The following is a 15,138-nucleotide window of genomic DNA, read 5'->3' as shown; positions in this document are numbered from 1 at the left end:
ACTAAATTTTTTATTTTTAATATTTTTAAATTATTAATAGATTTGATGGATGTGCACCATTTTTTCAACTTTAAATTCCACAATTAGGATGGAAACAAACATATTGTCGTAAGTAGCAACAAAAATACATCTTCTGATGGGGTTTGGAAGTGCGTCTTACTTTCATTGTTTGAGGCGGGTGTCTCGTGTAAGTCGCACCCCATAGTTAAACACCCATAATTAATGCAATCAACACAGTGTTATTTATACCGGTTGTTTCATGATATTCAAAAATGATTTCATACTTCAACTTAAGACTGTACATAATAGAAATATGTCAGGTCTGACATTCAAAGTTTCATTCATTTTCCATTTCGAAATCTATTGTCTTTCTTGTTCTTCTCTTTCTTGCCCAAAATCTTCTTCCTCAAGCGCTTCTTCAGTGGTAGATCTTTGATACAACCCAAATCTATATGTTTCTAGGTTTATCAGATATCTCCAAAGAGACTGTCTTTGTGGCAATTCCATCTTTGTGGCACTTAAGACTTTTGTCGTTGCCATTCCGTTGTTATTTTAATGAAACAAACTTGATCAAATGAAAATATAAAAGAAATATATAAATCATACTCGGGAAGAGCAAAATGAATGATATCAAAAATTATATCCAGAGCTTCATTCACTTCAAATTTGAAATCCACTCGCTTTCATGTTATAATTTTTCTCATTATAAAAATTAAATGATCTTTATCTTCTCCCGGAGGGCCCGAGTGGTAGATCTTTGATATAACTCAAATGTGGCAATTCTATCTTTACGGCATTTATTCTCTATATCATTTCAATTGTATCGGATTAGACTTCTTCTTGATGGCAATTATATCTCGTGGTGCTTAAGAATTAAGAATTATGATCTAGCATATTCACAATTTGTCGTTAAAACTTCACTATTTTAATTCTTTTATTATTTTATGAAGCGGTCCCAATAATACATAAAAAATATAGAAAAAGGCGGATCATACTTGACAAAAGTGTAATGAATGATGTCAAATGTAGAAAATCACAATCAAAGCTTCAGTCACTTCCATTCCAAAATCTACTATATTGCATGCTCTACCACTTATCTCCCTGAATTTTAATGATCTCTATATTTTCCCGAGGCCCTCTGGTGGTGAATCTTCGACATAACTAAAATGTGGCAATTTTATGGTACTTATTACGTATATTGCTCTATTTTTATCGAATTTATCCGGTGAGACTGTATCTTTATGATAATTCTATTTTTATGGTACTTAAGATTCTGCATTTAGTATATCTACAATTCATTACTAAACTTTATTATCGTGATTCCTTTGTTATTTATATAAAACAAACCCAATCATACGAAACAGGAAAGCAATGACATCTTAATCTGGAAAAACAAAACGAATGATACTTAATTTACGTGGTAATTCCATCTCTAAGATACTTAATTTACGTATAATTTTGTTGGGTGTTTTAAAGGGACTCTTTATCTCTACGGCAATCTATACATGGTACTTATGAGCAACGACTTTGTTATCATAGTTGTTTTTGTGAAACCAACCTAAAGATATGAGAAAGGAAATAAAGAAAAGTATAATACTTGTGAGAAGTAAAATAAGTGAAACCAAAAGTAGAAAATCAACACATTGAATGCTTTCTTTTGTAATAAGATTGTTTTATTTCACACCATGTAGACACTCCATTCCCAGCGGAGAGGAAATTCCAGAAACTTAAGATCATGACTAGTCACCATGAGCCCTAGGACCACCCTAGGCTTAAAACCAGCACCCTGGTATCCGAGCTCCGCAAACCTTAGTGTCCATCATTTGGGCCGGAAATCTAATGCCAAACTTTAGTACAAACCCCCAATAGGCCAACAACCACCTTAATATAACAGGCAATTTAGAAGCAACAGTCCTAGATGGCCCATCTAGCTTCTAGAAGGTGGCACCATGAATGACTAGCAGCTCCAAGGATAGCAACGCTAGAGTTGGGGGTGACCCATCTGAGCACATAAACAACTGATGGGGTCCCAATGCCAAAGTTGGGAGGAACCATGTCATAAAATCATTGGCTCAAGTCACAAACCATGTAAATTGATTCTCTAAAAGTAGCGGTATTACTAGCAATATTAAAATTGGTGTGCCCAGTTGAACACAAAAATAGGTGCCAGTATTACATAGATCAGAGGGTATTTGAACTTAATTGTAAATCTCCAATGAAATAACCATCAATGTTAGAAAGGGCGACTTGGACCAAATAATCGGTCCTAGCTCGAGCCGATTACTCGGGCCGAGTCCCAATAACTTGATCGATTAGTGTCAAGTAAGTTAGTAGCAAAAAAAAAAAAGGTTTTAAAAGTTATAAAAAATATAAAAAAATCTAAAAAATAAGAAATGTATGTCTAAAGTAAGATAAATCAAAACACTTTCAAAATGATGTTTAAAAAAAAGTAATAAAAAGTTAGATTTTAAAAAATCAACTTGTGATTGGAGGTATTTTTTAAATATTTTTTTAAAAAGATGAAAAATACAAAAATAAGTATTTATGACCAAAAAAACTTTTCACTATTTGCCAAAATGATAAAAAACATAAAAATTCTTTATTTCTTACAATTTTTAGACCGAGTAACTCGACCAAGTAAGAACTACTCGGTCGATTTTGCGAACAATGAAAAACACTATAAAACAAACTAAATTAAAAGAGCATGGTTGCATTCGATCATCAAAAGTTATTTGCAAAAGAGACAAAGAAAAACAAACTAACTTACAAAGTAGAATAGTATTTGATAGCCAACAAGATGAGCATGTGAACGCCCAAAGTACTTTAGCTTGAAAAGGTTCACCCCAGCAAGTCAATAGTCCATACAGTTGATTTGACCTACAAAAAGCAAGTCTATATTAGTTTAGTAGGGCGCAAATCATGTAGCAAAGATATCAAATATGCATATGATTTTCTTTGCCAATTGCATAAATTGCGGTGTTAACTGATAATGGCATTAAGTCACTGTATCACTAGTTGTTCCAATTCATATAAACTAATAAATAAATTATTAATAATTTTTCATTGAACATAAAATCGAAAAAGAACATAACAACAATAAATCATCACAACTTATACTTTGAGAGAACCAAAACAAAATCCAATGCATACACTTATTAATTTCAAAGAGAGTTTTCATCAAGAAGCCAAAAAGTGCAATAGGCAGGCTAAATCATTAGTTATGAAATGAAAGACAATTAATAATGGGAAAGTAGAGCAGATAAAGGTGGTGCTAACAACAAGTGACAGGAAAAACACAAATTAGGCAGGTACACGTCCTAACGCCTAATGACAAATGTTAGTTACAACAACACCAAATTACCTATGGAAACAAATGCACCATGAGGCTAGAGTTAGAAGCGTACAATTTCAACAGGGAATTATGAGACGAGACTAAGATCAGGGGAAGACTTTGTTGATGACGATAACCAATATTCACATTTTTTAGAAGAACGAGATACTAAGAGAAACACAATTGGAATTCACCGGAGAACTACACAATCTAGCTAAAATACTAAAGAAACATAAAGAATTGCATAGAGAAAAATAGGAGAGTCACACATAGAAGAAAGACCAACTTAAGGAGAATAGAAACTGAAGGATGTCAAAAGAAATTATGTCCTTAACGAATAAACATAAGAGAGATGAATTGGAAGGAAAGAACACTCATAGAAAGAACGCCATTACATGAGAGAGAGCCAAACCGAGAGACAAAGTTATCCAAGATAATGCAATTACTGAATTCAAACTTCTAAACTGGATTACCAAAAACACAAAGAAAATGAAATAACGTGGAGAAAATGGCCTTGATGCAATTACATAGAAATATATCAAAATAAAGAGAATATACACTTACTAGATTCAAAATCCCAAGTCAGATTAGAAAGAAGGACGTAAAAAGAGAGGGGAATCAGAGAGGAGGGAGGGAGGGGGAGGGGGAGGGGGAGGGAGAGGGAGAGGGAAATGAAAAGAGTGAGAGTAAACTGAACATTAAATCCCAAGCCTACCAGTAGAAACACCAATATATCTCATATAATCATTAAATCAAAATTAAAAGGAACGACAACTAGAATTCACCTGAGCACTAGTACATAATCCCAATTTTTCACAATCTAGTTACATTATAAAGAAAAAGAGTCCAGAGATAATAAGATACTACAACTTAATTGTAAATTTCCAAGGAAATAAACACTATATAACAAGCCAATTTCAAAGAGTTCGATTGCATTTGATCATCAAAAGTTATTTGCAAAAGATACAAAGAATGCCCAATCAAATTATAAAATACAATAGTATATAACCCAACAAGATAACATAGAGCGTCGTAAGTACCTTAGCTTGGCATAGAAGGTTCACTCGAGCTAGTTAATCATTAAGACATATGTTTTTCCTAACAATAAGCAAGTTAGCTTGGTATAGAAAGGTTCACTCGAGCTTGTTAATCGTTAAGACATATGTTCTTCCCAACAAAAAACAAGTCTACATTGGCAGGGAGGAAATCATTTAGCATAGATATCAAATATGCAAATGGTTAAGGTTTATAGGTCATTGCATTGACAAGGGTCTTTATTGATAATGACATTCATGTTGGGTTTATATGATCTTTAAAGGTCTTATGAGAGCTTGTATGAGCATTTTATATAGTGGAACATAAACTCGGTGGGAGTGTAGTCCTTTTGTAGATCATACTAGATAAATGTTATTTGTTGATACTCGGACTAGGCTCGATGAGCTAGGCCAGCCGAGATTTGAAAAAACCTAAGATACCTGGGCATAGGGATCTACCAAGAAGGATTCAGTGGGTTATCCCTTGATAAGGTTGAAGTATGCCCAGATGAGAGCTAAGGGACTATATGACTCTTGCGTGTGATGAATAACCTTTAGAGACAGAGCTAAAACCTCATCGTTATATCATCACATGACATGTACATAGATAGCCTTTTTGAAATTCACCAATGAGGGAGGGTGAAGCGTGTAAATGTGTGAGATATTACCCCTATGCACCATAAAGTCATTATTATATCATGGTCCGGAGGACCATGATTTTTATCTCTAGGGAAGAACCTGAAATCCATAAACTGAGATTGCGTCCTCTAGTATATTGGCTGACTTTGGTGGTCCAATCATGAACTCCTACAGTGGACTGTGGGTAATAGGAACTGCAGGGTCAGTTTGAGAAAGCTAAGCGGATCATGATTCACAGTTGAAGGTGGAGTGCTCCCATGTATTGATAATTTTTTAGATCTAACGGATCCGATTCCCATCAAATTAATTAATTTTATATTATATGATTTTTATAATGTTTATTTGAATTTTTGTAAATCTTCTAATATTTTATTTTCGTCATTTGAATTTATAAATTAAGAGAAAATAATTTTTCAATATTTTAAATAAAATATGCAATAAAATATTTTCTAAAATATTTGGGACCTCCATAAAATATGGGGCCCAAAATTTAAAAAGATGTGGATTAGGTGGGGCCCACACGTGGCCACCAAAAGGGTCGCACGCCTCCACCCATTCACGTAATATTATGAGGAAAAATGTTTATCCTATTGGTTGACTTATTTTTGTAGGTATAGCCAACTGATGTGATAAGGTTAAATATTTGAGATATTTACTAATTTTTTGAATCAATAAGTTCTAGTTTTGTTTATTGAATAACGAATTGTATTTGAAGATGTAGCAATTGAGAACCGATTTTATTTATTTCAAGAGTGGTTTAACTATAATTGGACATTGTAAGTGATCATGCCGGTGTAGGGGTAAATTGTTTTTTAAATATATATACATCGTGTTTTATCATAAAGCCCTTTCAATTCAATCATTGCATTACTAGCTCTTTTAATTCAAATAAAGTAGTAAAATGAATTACGAATAAACTTTCACTTAACATAAAATCAAACAAAAACATAGCAACAATAATCATCACCAATTTATACTTCGAGAAAACCAAAACCAAATCCACATTGCATACATTTATTAAGTTGAAATAGAGTTTTAATCAAGAAGCCAAAATGTATATTATGCAAGCTAAATCGTGAGTTATTAAGTGAAAGACAAACAATTATAGGAAAGTAGGGTAGAGAAAAGGTACAGCTAGAAAAATACAAATTTGCCAGACACAAATCTTTTCTCTTAATGACAAACACTAGTTAAAAAAGCTCTTAAATACCTATAAAAATATATACACCATAAGCTTAGATTAAATGTTACAATTTCCATAGGAGAATATGAGAGGAGACCAAAATCAAGAGAAGACTTGGGTGATGAGGACAACTACCCGTATTCACATTTTTTATAAGAATACATCAGAAAGCAAAACACAACTATAATTCACATGAGAATTACATAATCTACCTGAACTATTAAAGAAATAAAGAGGGAATTCCAGACAGAAAAATAAGAGATTCAAAAAGAGAAGAAAGACCAATTTATAGAGATTAGAAAGCAAATGATGTCAAAAGAAAATCATGTCCTTAACAAATAAAATATTAAAGAAATAAATAGGGAATTCTATAAAGATAAAGAAGATACTCAAAAAGAGATTTTTTTTTTAAAAAAAAGAATAAAAACTGAAGGATATCAAAAGAAATCATATCCTCAACAAAAAAATATAAGAGAGACAAACTTCAAGGGTCACACTGGCTCAGGGAAACAACACACTTAGCGAAGATATACATACAAAATGAAACAAAGAATACCACCACATATGAGAAAGAGTGTGTGGGTGAGAGATGACGGAGAGAGGAAAAGTTATCTAATGATATAAGCCATTACCAGATTCAAACTCACCAGTAAGATTATAAAACACACAGATATATGAAATAATAAAGATGCATGAAAATGAATTAGATTCAGTTATATAGGGTGAGAGAGATCATAACAAAGAGAGACAAAGTTATTCAAGAGTATATGCCTCTATCACATTTAAGCTCCAAAACCAAATTGCAAAAAACAAAAACAAATACGAAATAATAGGGAAACGAGCAAAACAACTCAGCTGCAATTATAAAGAGAGAGAAAGAGAGATGACAAAAAATAAAGAGGCAAACTTATCCAAAAGTATATGTAGTTATCAAATTCAAACCCTTAAGATAGATTACCAAAAAAACACAAAGAAAGATAAAATAATAGAAAAACATGGATGACTTACATGGAATTACATAGAGAGAGCCATAAAAAATAGAAAATTCTAACAAATATACAAAGGAGGGAAGGGAGAGGGAAATTGAGGGAGGGGGGAAGGAAAGAGAAAGGGAGAGAGGGAGGGAGAGCGAAATAGAGGGGGAGGGAGAGGGAACAGAGGGAGGTAGGGAGAGTAATCAGAACAACAAATTCCAAAACTACTTAATATAAACATCGAGATACTTCATACAATTCATACAATCCTTAATAGTGACATTTATATCAATATCTCATCTCATAGATTATCAACTCAATATATAAAAAATAATCTTATTTAGGTACCTCTTGGCCATCAATTATAACTACTTCCTTGCTTTTTCCCCTATTATTACTAGACTTGCATTCCATATATTCTATCATAGTCTCACGAATTTTAAAACTTATAGATTGTTAAGCATTCCTCTAAAGTTTTAACTTTGTGTTTACACCATCTCTAGTTCCATCAATCAAAGCTATGTTATTTGCAAACAACATACACCAAAGGACCGCATTTTTTTATACTTAATTAACTCATCCATAACCAAGGCAAACATGTATGAGCTCAATGCCTTGTTAGTCTGACTGTTACTAAAACCTCACTTGTATCTTTACTGGCAGTCCTCACATTAGTTGGCACTCCCTCGTACACATTCATAACCATATTAATATGTACTCTTGATACTCATTATTTTCCAACATCCACCAAATTCTCTCTAGCATGTGCTTCATCTAATCACTAATAATAAACCTAATAAGAAGACATGTATATACTAAAAATAAATGCTTTGAGATATGATAGTATTGAGGCTAACATGCATCCCCGGATTTTCATAGTTGCATGTTATATAGGTTGAGTAACAACAAAAGTACTTTTCATGCATTAATTTGGTCTACTTTGTTAAACATAGACATAAAAAACCCCAATGTCGTAAACATAAAATTAGTCATACATTAATTTTTGGTTGTATATATATCCTTTCAAGGTTTTATTATTGATTAATGAGAATTTAACATAGGTTTCATTCCTTTCTTTGTTTTTTTTTTTCAACCATTTTTTATATTTTCGACTATCATGGTATTATTAGAGCATTTGATTATTTTTTTGCCCGCTACTCAGGGTGCAACTTACTCATTGCTTCATCCATTGCTGCGTATAGATCGTCATATTTATTTGTGAAGGTCAATTAATGGGTCAATCTTTTTTGTTTTATTTTTATCAAGATTTACTATAAATAGAGAAATCCATTTGTTTCTACCCTAGAGAGAGAAAGCTTATTATTATGGGGTTTCCGATTCTACTAGTATTATTCTTTTTAACCATTTTTTGTCATGTTTTCTTGTCAAAGTATAGAGAGAAATACATATCCCTTCTTATGTGTTAACCACTTTGAACCCTTGACCCTTATGTTTTGCACCTTCTCTCATGCCTCAATCACCTCTTCAAAAAGCTATTACTATTAACCTCTCTCTCTCTCTCTCTCTTTCAACTTCTCTCAAGTCTTGATCACCTCTTTAAAAGGCTCTTACTATTGAGATCTCTCCCACTCCCCTTTTTTTTTGATAATTTAGTGGAAAAGACAATGGCTCTAACCGTTATTTCAAATAGTTTAAGAGTTAGTTTTTGAAAGTGTTATTAGAATAGTATTAGTGGGAATGAAAACAATAATATGGTGACTAGGATGTGGGGGGTACTACTACCACCGGCCCAACCCCTTTCCCATATTGTGCCCATATGTCTTCATTTTCATATATTTCATTCTTACACATGGAAGGTTTATGAAGCTTACTATTATTGACCCAATCACAATCACAGTTGACTTGTTCCTTCTCCTTTAGATTTTTTTTTTTTTATCAACCATGTTAGATAATTTTGTGCTATTGATAATAAACCTATCCTCTCAAAATAAATCCAACCGAGAGTAACCATCGACTAAAACAAGCATGTAATGGGTCCCACCATTACTCATAGTTCTACATGGCCCTAGTACATTTATATGTATAAGCTACATGGGGTTTCTCCCTACTACTTGCTGGACTATCAAGTGATATATGGAGTGCTTTTCCATATTGAGATCCCACACAATTTTTTTAGAAAATATTTTTCAAAGCAATTATATACCGCACATGACCAAACAAGCATTCCACAAAGCAGTACTTTATTGCATGCTTATTTTGTAAATAAAAGCCTCAGATAACACATGCAATGATTTAACTCTAGAATCCTCCATTACCACATCGGCATAATGGACCTTATGTTTTTTTTAAATTTTATCGGATTTTGGTGCAAATAAAACATATCGAGCATAATTAGAACTTTGAGAAACAAAAACTAAGTTATTTGACATAACCAGCACATGATATATACTTTTAAGTGCCACAACTCCAGCTTTTGATCCACTTGCCTTCATAATAACATGGCGTTTAGATTGAGTCATCGGCCATGATAATAGATTCGTTCCCTTTATATTATGTAATTTGAAGAACTTTGATTTATCTCATGCCAGGTGACGCGAGCAGCCCAAATCCACAATCGAATCGTGCTCATAATCATTGACTTTTGGTATAACTGAGCCAATATCTTCCATGAGTGGCCCATCAGTAATGGATTTTTCTTTTTTTTTTTTTGGTAATTTAGTGGGGAAAGACCACCCCTACCTGTTTTTCATGTAGATTTGGGAGTTAGCTTTTTTGAAAGTGTCAATTAGTAGTGTAAGTAGGGTTGGAAACCACAACGTTGTAATTAGGTATAAGTTAAAACCAACAATCTATCATACTTGGATGATGGCTCTACGGATAAGCATGCATTCCACTCCTTGCTCTCCCCAACATTTCCTTCACCAATCTTCACTTGCAATTTCTTATGATGTGTTTGAGATTGCCATATTGGTACACTTTACCTCTTTCTTGTTTTGAGAGTTCTCTCTATACCTTTTTTTCTTCAAATCGCTTTCTTTGGGATACTTGAGGATTAAGAAGTTGTTGGTCTAGCACCTTTTTCCAACTATTTATGCATGGCTTATTTTTATATATCTCATGAAATACTTTTTCTTTATCTGAAATTGAGACCTCAGTCATTTGTTTTTGTTTTGAGAGAGCCTCTTTATTTATCAACAAGCTCTCCAACTCCATAGCAATAGCTTGCATACAAAGCTTCCAACAATCATAATTAGTAGACTTCAATTTCTCTACTTATAAACCCTTCACAATTTTCACTTCAATATCAACCAATGGCCCACAATGGGTTTGATACCATAGTAAAAAAGGAATAGATAATAAGAAAAAGCCGTAGACCCAAAGGTCCCAAGACAAAAAGATAAATTCTATTAAATTAACTATACAAAAACAAATTATAAAAGCACATATAAATTACGAAAAATATCTCTATAGACCCCATTTTCAACTTTCATTTCTCCATTGATCTAAAGTTGCAAAACCTATCTTACTATATAGAAATTCACTCTAATATATCTCCTAACCCCCTAAACATATTTTATTCACTTTTTACTAAATTTTTTTACCCAACCATATTTAAAAAAGATATTGTTTCTAAATCCCTCTCTCTTGATATGATTCCCTTTCTCTCTCCCCCCGATCAACTTGAAAGAAAGACATATGTGATCTTTTACCGGGGTTTACATTTTTTTTTTTTTTATCCCTTTCTTTTGGCAGAAGATCACTTACAGCTGGTCTTTATTATAATAAGATAAATTTCAAAATAAAATCAACATAACAATAAAACAAAGATCTTAACAACTTGACGTCATTGAAACAATTATGCACTATACTTGATAATAAAAGATAAGATTGCAATAAATAAAAAGAAGAGTGCCGGAGATTACCTCAACCGGGCTTATTACATCCCACACCGAGTCACCACCATCCGATAGCGCGAGATCAACGGTCTAGCTACAATCTCGAACCGAGAAAGTAAATTTCAATCAAGCCACACTACTGGAACATGAACCCCTTTGGTCACAAACTCAAACCCTAGGTGAATTGTTTGAGAGAGATGGGTTCTCTTTTTGCTAAACCCTAAAACCCTTAACCATAAATTTATGTTTGAGATATAGGAGAGAAGAACTCCAAAACCTAAACCCTTAGGTTCTTTCACAATGTGAGAGAGTGGTGCGTGCCCCCTTTGTGGGATGTGATAGAGAAAGAGGGGAATTAGGTACAAGAGAAAGGTATAAAGATTTTTGGATAGAGATACTCCCTTTTTATAGGCTTTGAATAAGATTATGGTTTCTTAGGGTTGTCCTTAGCTTATATCTTCTTGTGAAATTGAACATAGACCATCGAGCAATGGTGACTTGTGGGATGAGAGATCTGAGCCATCCATTACATAGATGGGTCATCAACATTATGGAAGGTGCATGAACCATTATCCCCTTTTTCTAAACTATATCCCCATCAATATATTTAAATAAAATAAATATCTTGCATTATATAAAATTGTAAGATTTATGTCACATATTCCACAAGGATATGTCAAATAATATCAAGTAGATAAATACTACCAAATATAAATAAGATAAGATCCATATCAATTCAAATTGACTATATCTCTTTAAAACAAACTTGCTACAAAATAGATAAAGCCATGGTCAATATATCCCTTCCAATATTTGACCATATGTCACAAATCAAACTAACCTTATCTTAAAAGCAAACAAGAGAATCCAAAGAAGGTGGGGTGTGCCACCCTTTTGTGGCACATGTGTGCCCCCACCCGCATGTCACATGGTGGGCCCATGTACACTAAGGGTCTCATGGAATATTATAAAAAAAAAATTATTTTTAAAATTGAATAAAACAATTTAAAATATATATTTGAATTTTTATAAGTTTATAAGAACAATAACTGTATTTTTATAAGTCCAAAAATCACAAATAAAATATTGAGAGATTCATAAAAATTCAAATAATAAAACTAAAATCATTTCAATAATAAAATGAACACAATTAAATTAATATGATGGAAAAAGGATCTATATGGTTTTAAGAATCCAATATGTAATAACGGGGTACTCCACTTTCAACTGTGGACTACAGACCACACTAGCTTTATCGAACTAACCCAGTGTTCCCATGACCCATAGTCCAAGCAGGGGCTCATTAGTGGGTCACCAAATTCAGGTCGATGAATTAAGGGGTCGCAATCCCAGTCTATGGATTACAGGTCCTCCCCTAAAGATGAGTCAATGTTATCACGACCTAATGCGATCACAACTCTATGATGCATAGGGGTATCTCTCGTACATGCATATGCTTCACTCAAAGGTGGATATCTGGCTTTCCCAAACGATACATTAATATGCATGCCGTGTGATGGAACATGGATGAGGTTTTGGCCCCCATCTCAGTAGGTCACCATCACACACAAGGGTCACACAGTCCCTCGGCTCACTCATCCGGGCATGTTCTCTGACCTCATCAAGGGCTAACCCATAAACCCTCATCGGTTTGTTCTTCATGCCCAAGTAACATGTGTTTTTCCCAACCTACTGGCCTAAATCGTTAAGTACAAATCGGTATCAACAAACCATCGTTTGCTTAGTATGATCCACAAGGGACCACACTCCGATTGAGTTCATGTTCCACTATATCATTTCATTTTACAAGCACTCATAAGGCCTTTAAAGGCCACATAAACCCAATACAACCTCCCAAACTCCTCTCTCTCTCTATCTCCCCCAACTCTTTAGACTCAGGAACCTAAAGCAAGTAGCATGAGCAGGGTTTCCAAGAGCTCTTATTTATCATCGTCTCCACTCCTCTCTCGAAACCCTCTCCCGGAGCTCAAAACTCTCTCCCCTCCCTAGCCAACAACGAACTCTTTGGAAAGCTTCTTGCCAATATGACCGAAAATTTCACCCATCTTTGCCATCTCAAACCTCTCTTTTAATGCACTGTCTGAAGAGATTCCTGCCAGTCTAGCCCAAGCATCGGAGCTCACATCCCTCTTCCTCAGCAACAACTTCTCTGGCAATTTACCCAGTGAGTTCGACTCCAATTCTTCAATAGCTACTGAAGTGTTGGATTTTTCTTCAAATTCGTTGCTTTTGCCTGAAGACCTGGGTGGCAATATCCAGTATCTAAACCTTTCATGGAACCGCTTTTCTAGTGAGATTCCAGCAAGTTTGGATCAAAAGCCATAATCTTGTTTCGAAAATCTAGGCCTTTGGTTTAGGGCATTGAAGAATCTTTGCTATGCACTTGCATCTCTCTCCAATTCACCCCCCAATTCAACAACTTCACCACCTGCCGTTCCAGCAATTCCTAACACTCTTGGGGCTCAGGATCCTATTGTGACCACTGTAACCAACAATAATGGCTCAACAATTGTGATTAGAAACCAGAGCAATAACAAAAGGCTGAAACCAGGGCCACTGCTACAATTGTGGCTTGAAATTTTGCAAGTCATGGGCTTCTGGCCATGGTGATCCTTGACAAATACTAGGTCAAGAATCAAAAGGATAAAGTTAAAAATGAGGATAAGTTGGCTTGGGAGAGAGTTTCGAGAGAGAGGAGTGGAGACGATGACAGGGGAGTGGAGGTGCTCTGTAGCAAACAATCTTTCTTCTTTGTAAAAGATGTGGATTTGGGCTTAACAACTGATGGCGGGTGGAGGAGAGAGGTCGAGTACAGAGAGAAAGAGAGATAGAGCTCCTAGACGTGGACAATCTAGAGAGAGAATCACGCGAGGAGAGAGAGATTTAGAAAAAAATATGTCTTTTTTAGTTTGCTTGGGTTAAAAGTTGAAATAAAAATAGATAAAGTTATTTAGGGGGTTACAAGATAGGTTTTGAAATTTTGGGTTTAAGAAAAAATGAAAGCTGAAAATGGGGTCTCTGAAGATATTTCCCCTATAAATTATAAGTTATCACATTATTAAAGGAAAAACCCCAAAACTCTAATGTGGACAACACCCTCTATTCTCTCTCTTACTTCACGTTTTTCTCTATTAAATTCAAGTAGAATGACCCGTATGTATACATAGGGCCAAGAATTTACCCGATTCGGATTTGAACCCCGAATTTCATATCCTATTCGGATTTGATTATGAATCCAAAATTTAGATCCAAATAATAATTCAGATTGGATTCGGGTACAGTGCGTCCAATTTGAATTAGACCTAATTTTTAAAATTGTATATATTATTTTATATATATTATAATATATTTATTTTTATGCATAATATAAAAACTTTAAACTTTCAAAATACCCAATCCAGATCCCACATAGAGATTTTAGATCTGGATCCCATGTATATCTGGATCCGAATCCCATGTATGCTTTTTGGATCCAAATCTGGATCTGGGTGGATCCAGACCCAATCCAAAAAGTTCTCAACCCTAGGTATATATAGAGGTCTAGGGATGTATCTAGACCTATTCTAAACCCTATATGATTGATTTTTTGAGAGCTCAAAAGAGCCATAAGTATTTTCCAAAAGAATGTTTTTTTTCAACTTCCATTGCATCCTAAAAGCTTCTACCCACATTACAAGTCTCCATTTTCCTAGAATCTTATACTAAGTAATTATAAAAGTATTGTCAAGTGTCACAACAAATTTTCAACATCTATCTACACGGCAATTGTATAATACAATGATTGTTTACAAAAAGACCATTTACCTTTTGTACAAGAATGTCATAATCATTATTGTCCCTTGATTTTAAAATGGGTGGTTGTAAGAGTATCATTGATTAAACACAAAGTTTTAAAAAAATAAAAATAATCAGACTTCGTGTCTCACTACTAGCCATTCACGTTGATATCTAATGAGTGGGAATAGTTATGATCTCCTTGTACAAAAGGTAAATGGTTTATTTATAGACAATTTATTACGACAATTTTGTTATGACAATTTTTTTGTTATTTTTACGAAACCAACCTAAATATACAAGAAAATAAAGAAATAAAAGTACC

Source organism: Amborella trichopoda, chromosome 4, assembly GCF_054954075.1.
Source record: "Amborella trichopoda isolate Santa Cruz 75 chromosome 4, AtrichopodaSantaCruz75HAP2 v2.0, whole genome shotgun sequence".
NCBI classification, from domain to species: domain Eukaryota; kingdom Viridiplantae; phylum Streptophyta; class Magnoliopsida; order Amborellales; family Amborellaceae; genus Amborella; species Amborella trichopoda.
The sequence above is the reverse complement of the archived record's forward strand: the minus strand, read 5'-3'. Positions refer to the sequence as shown.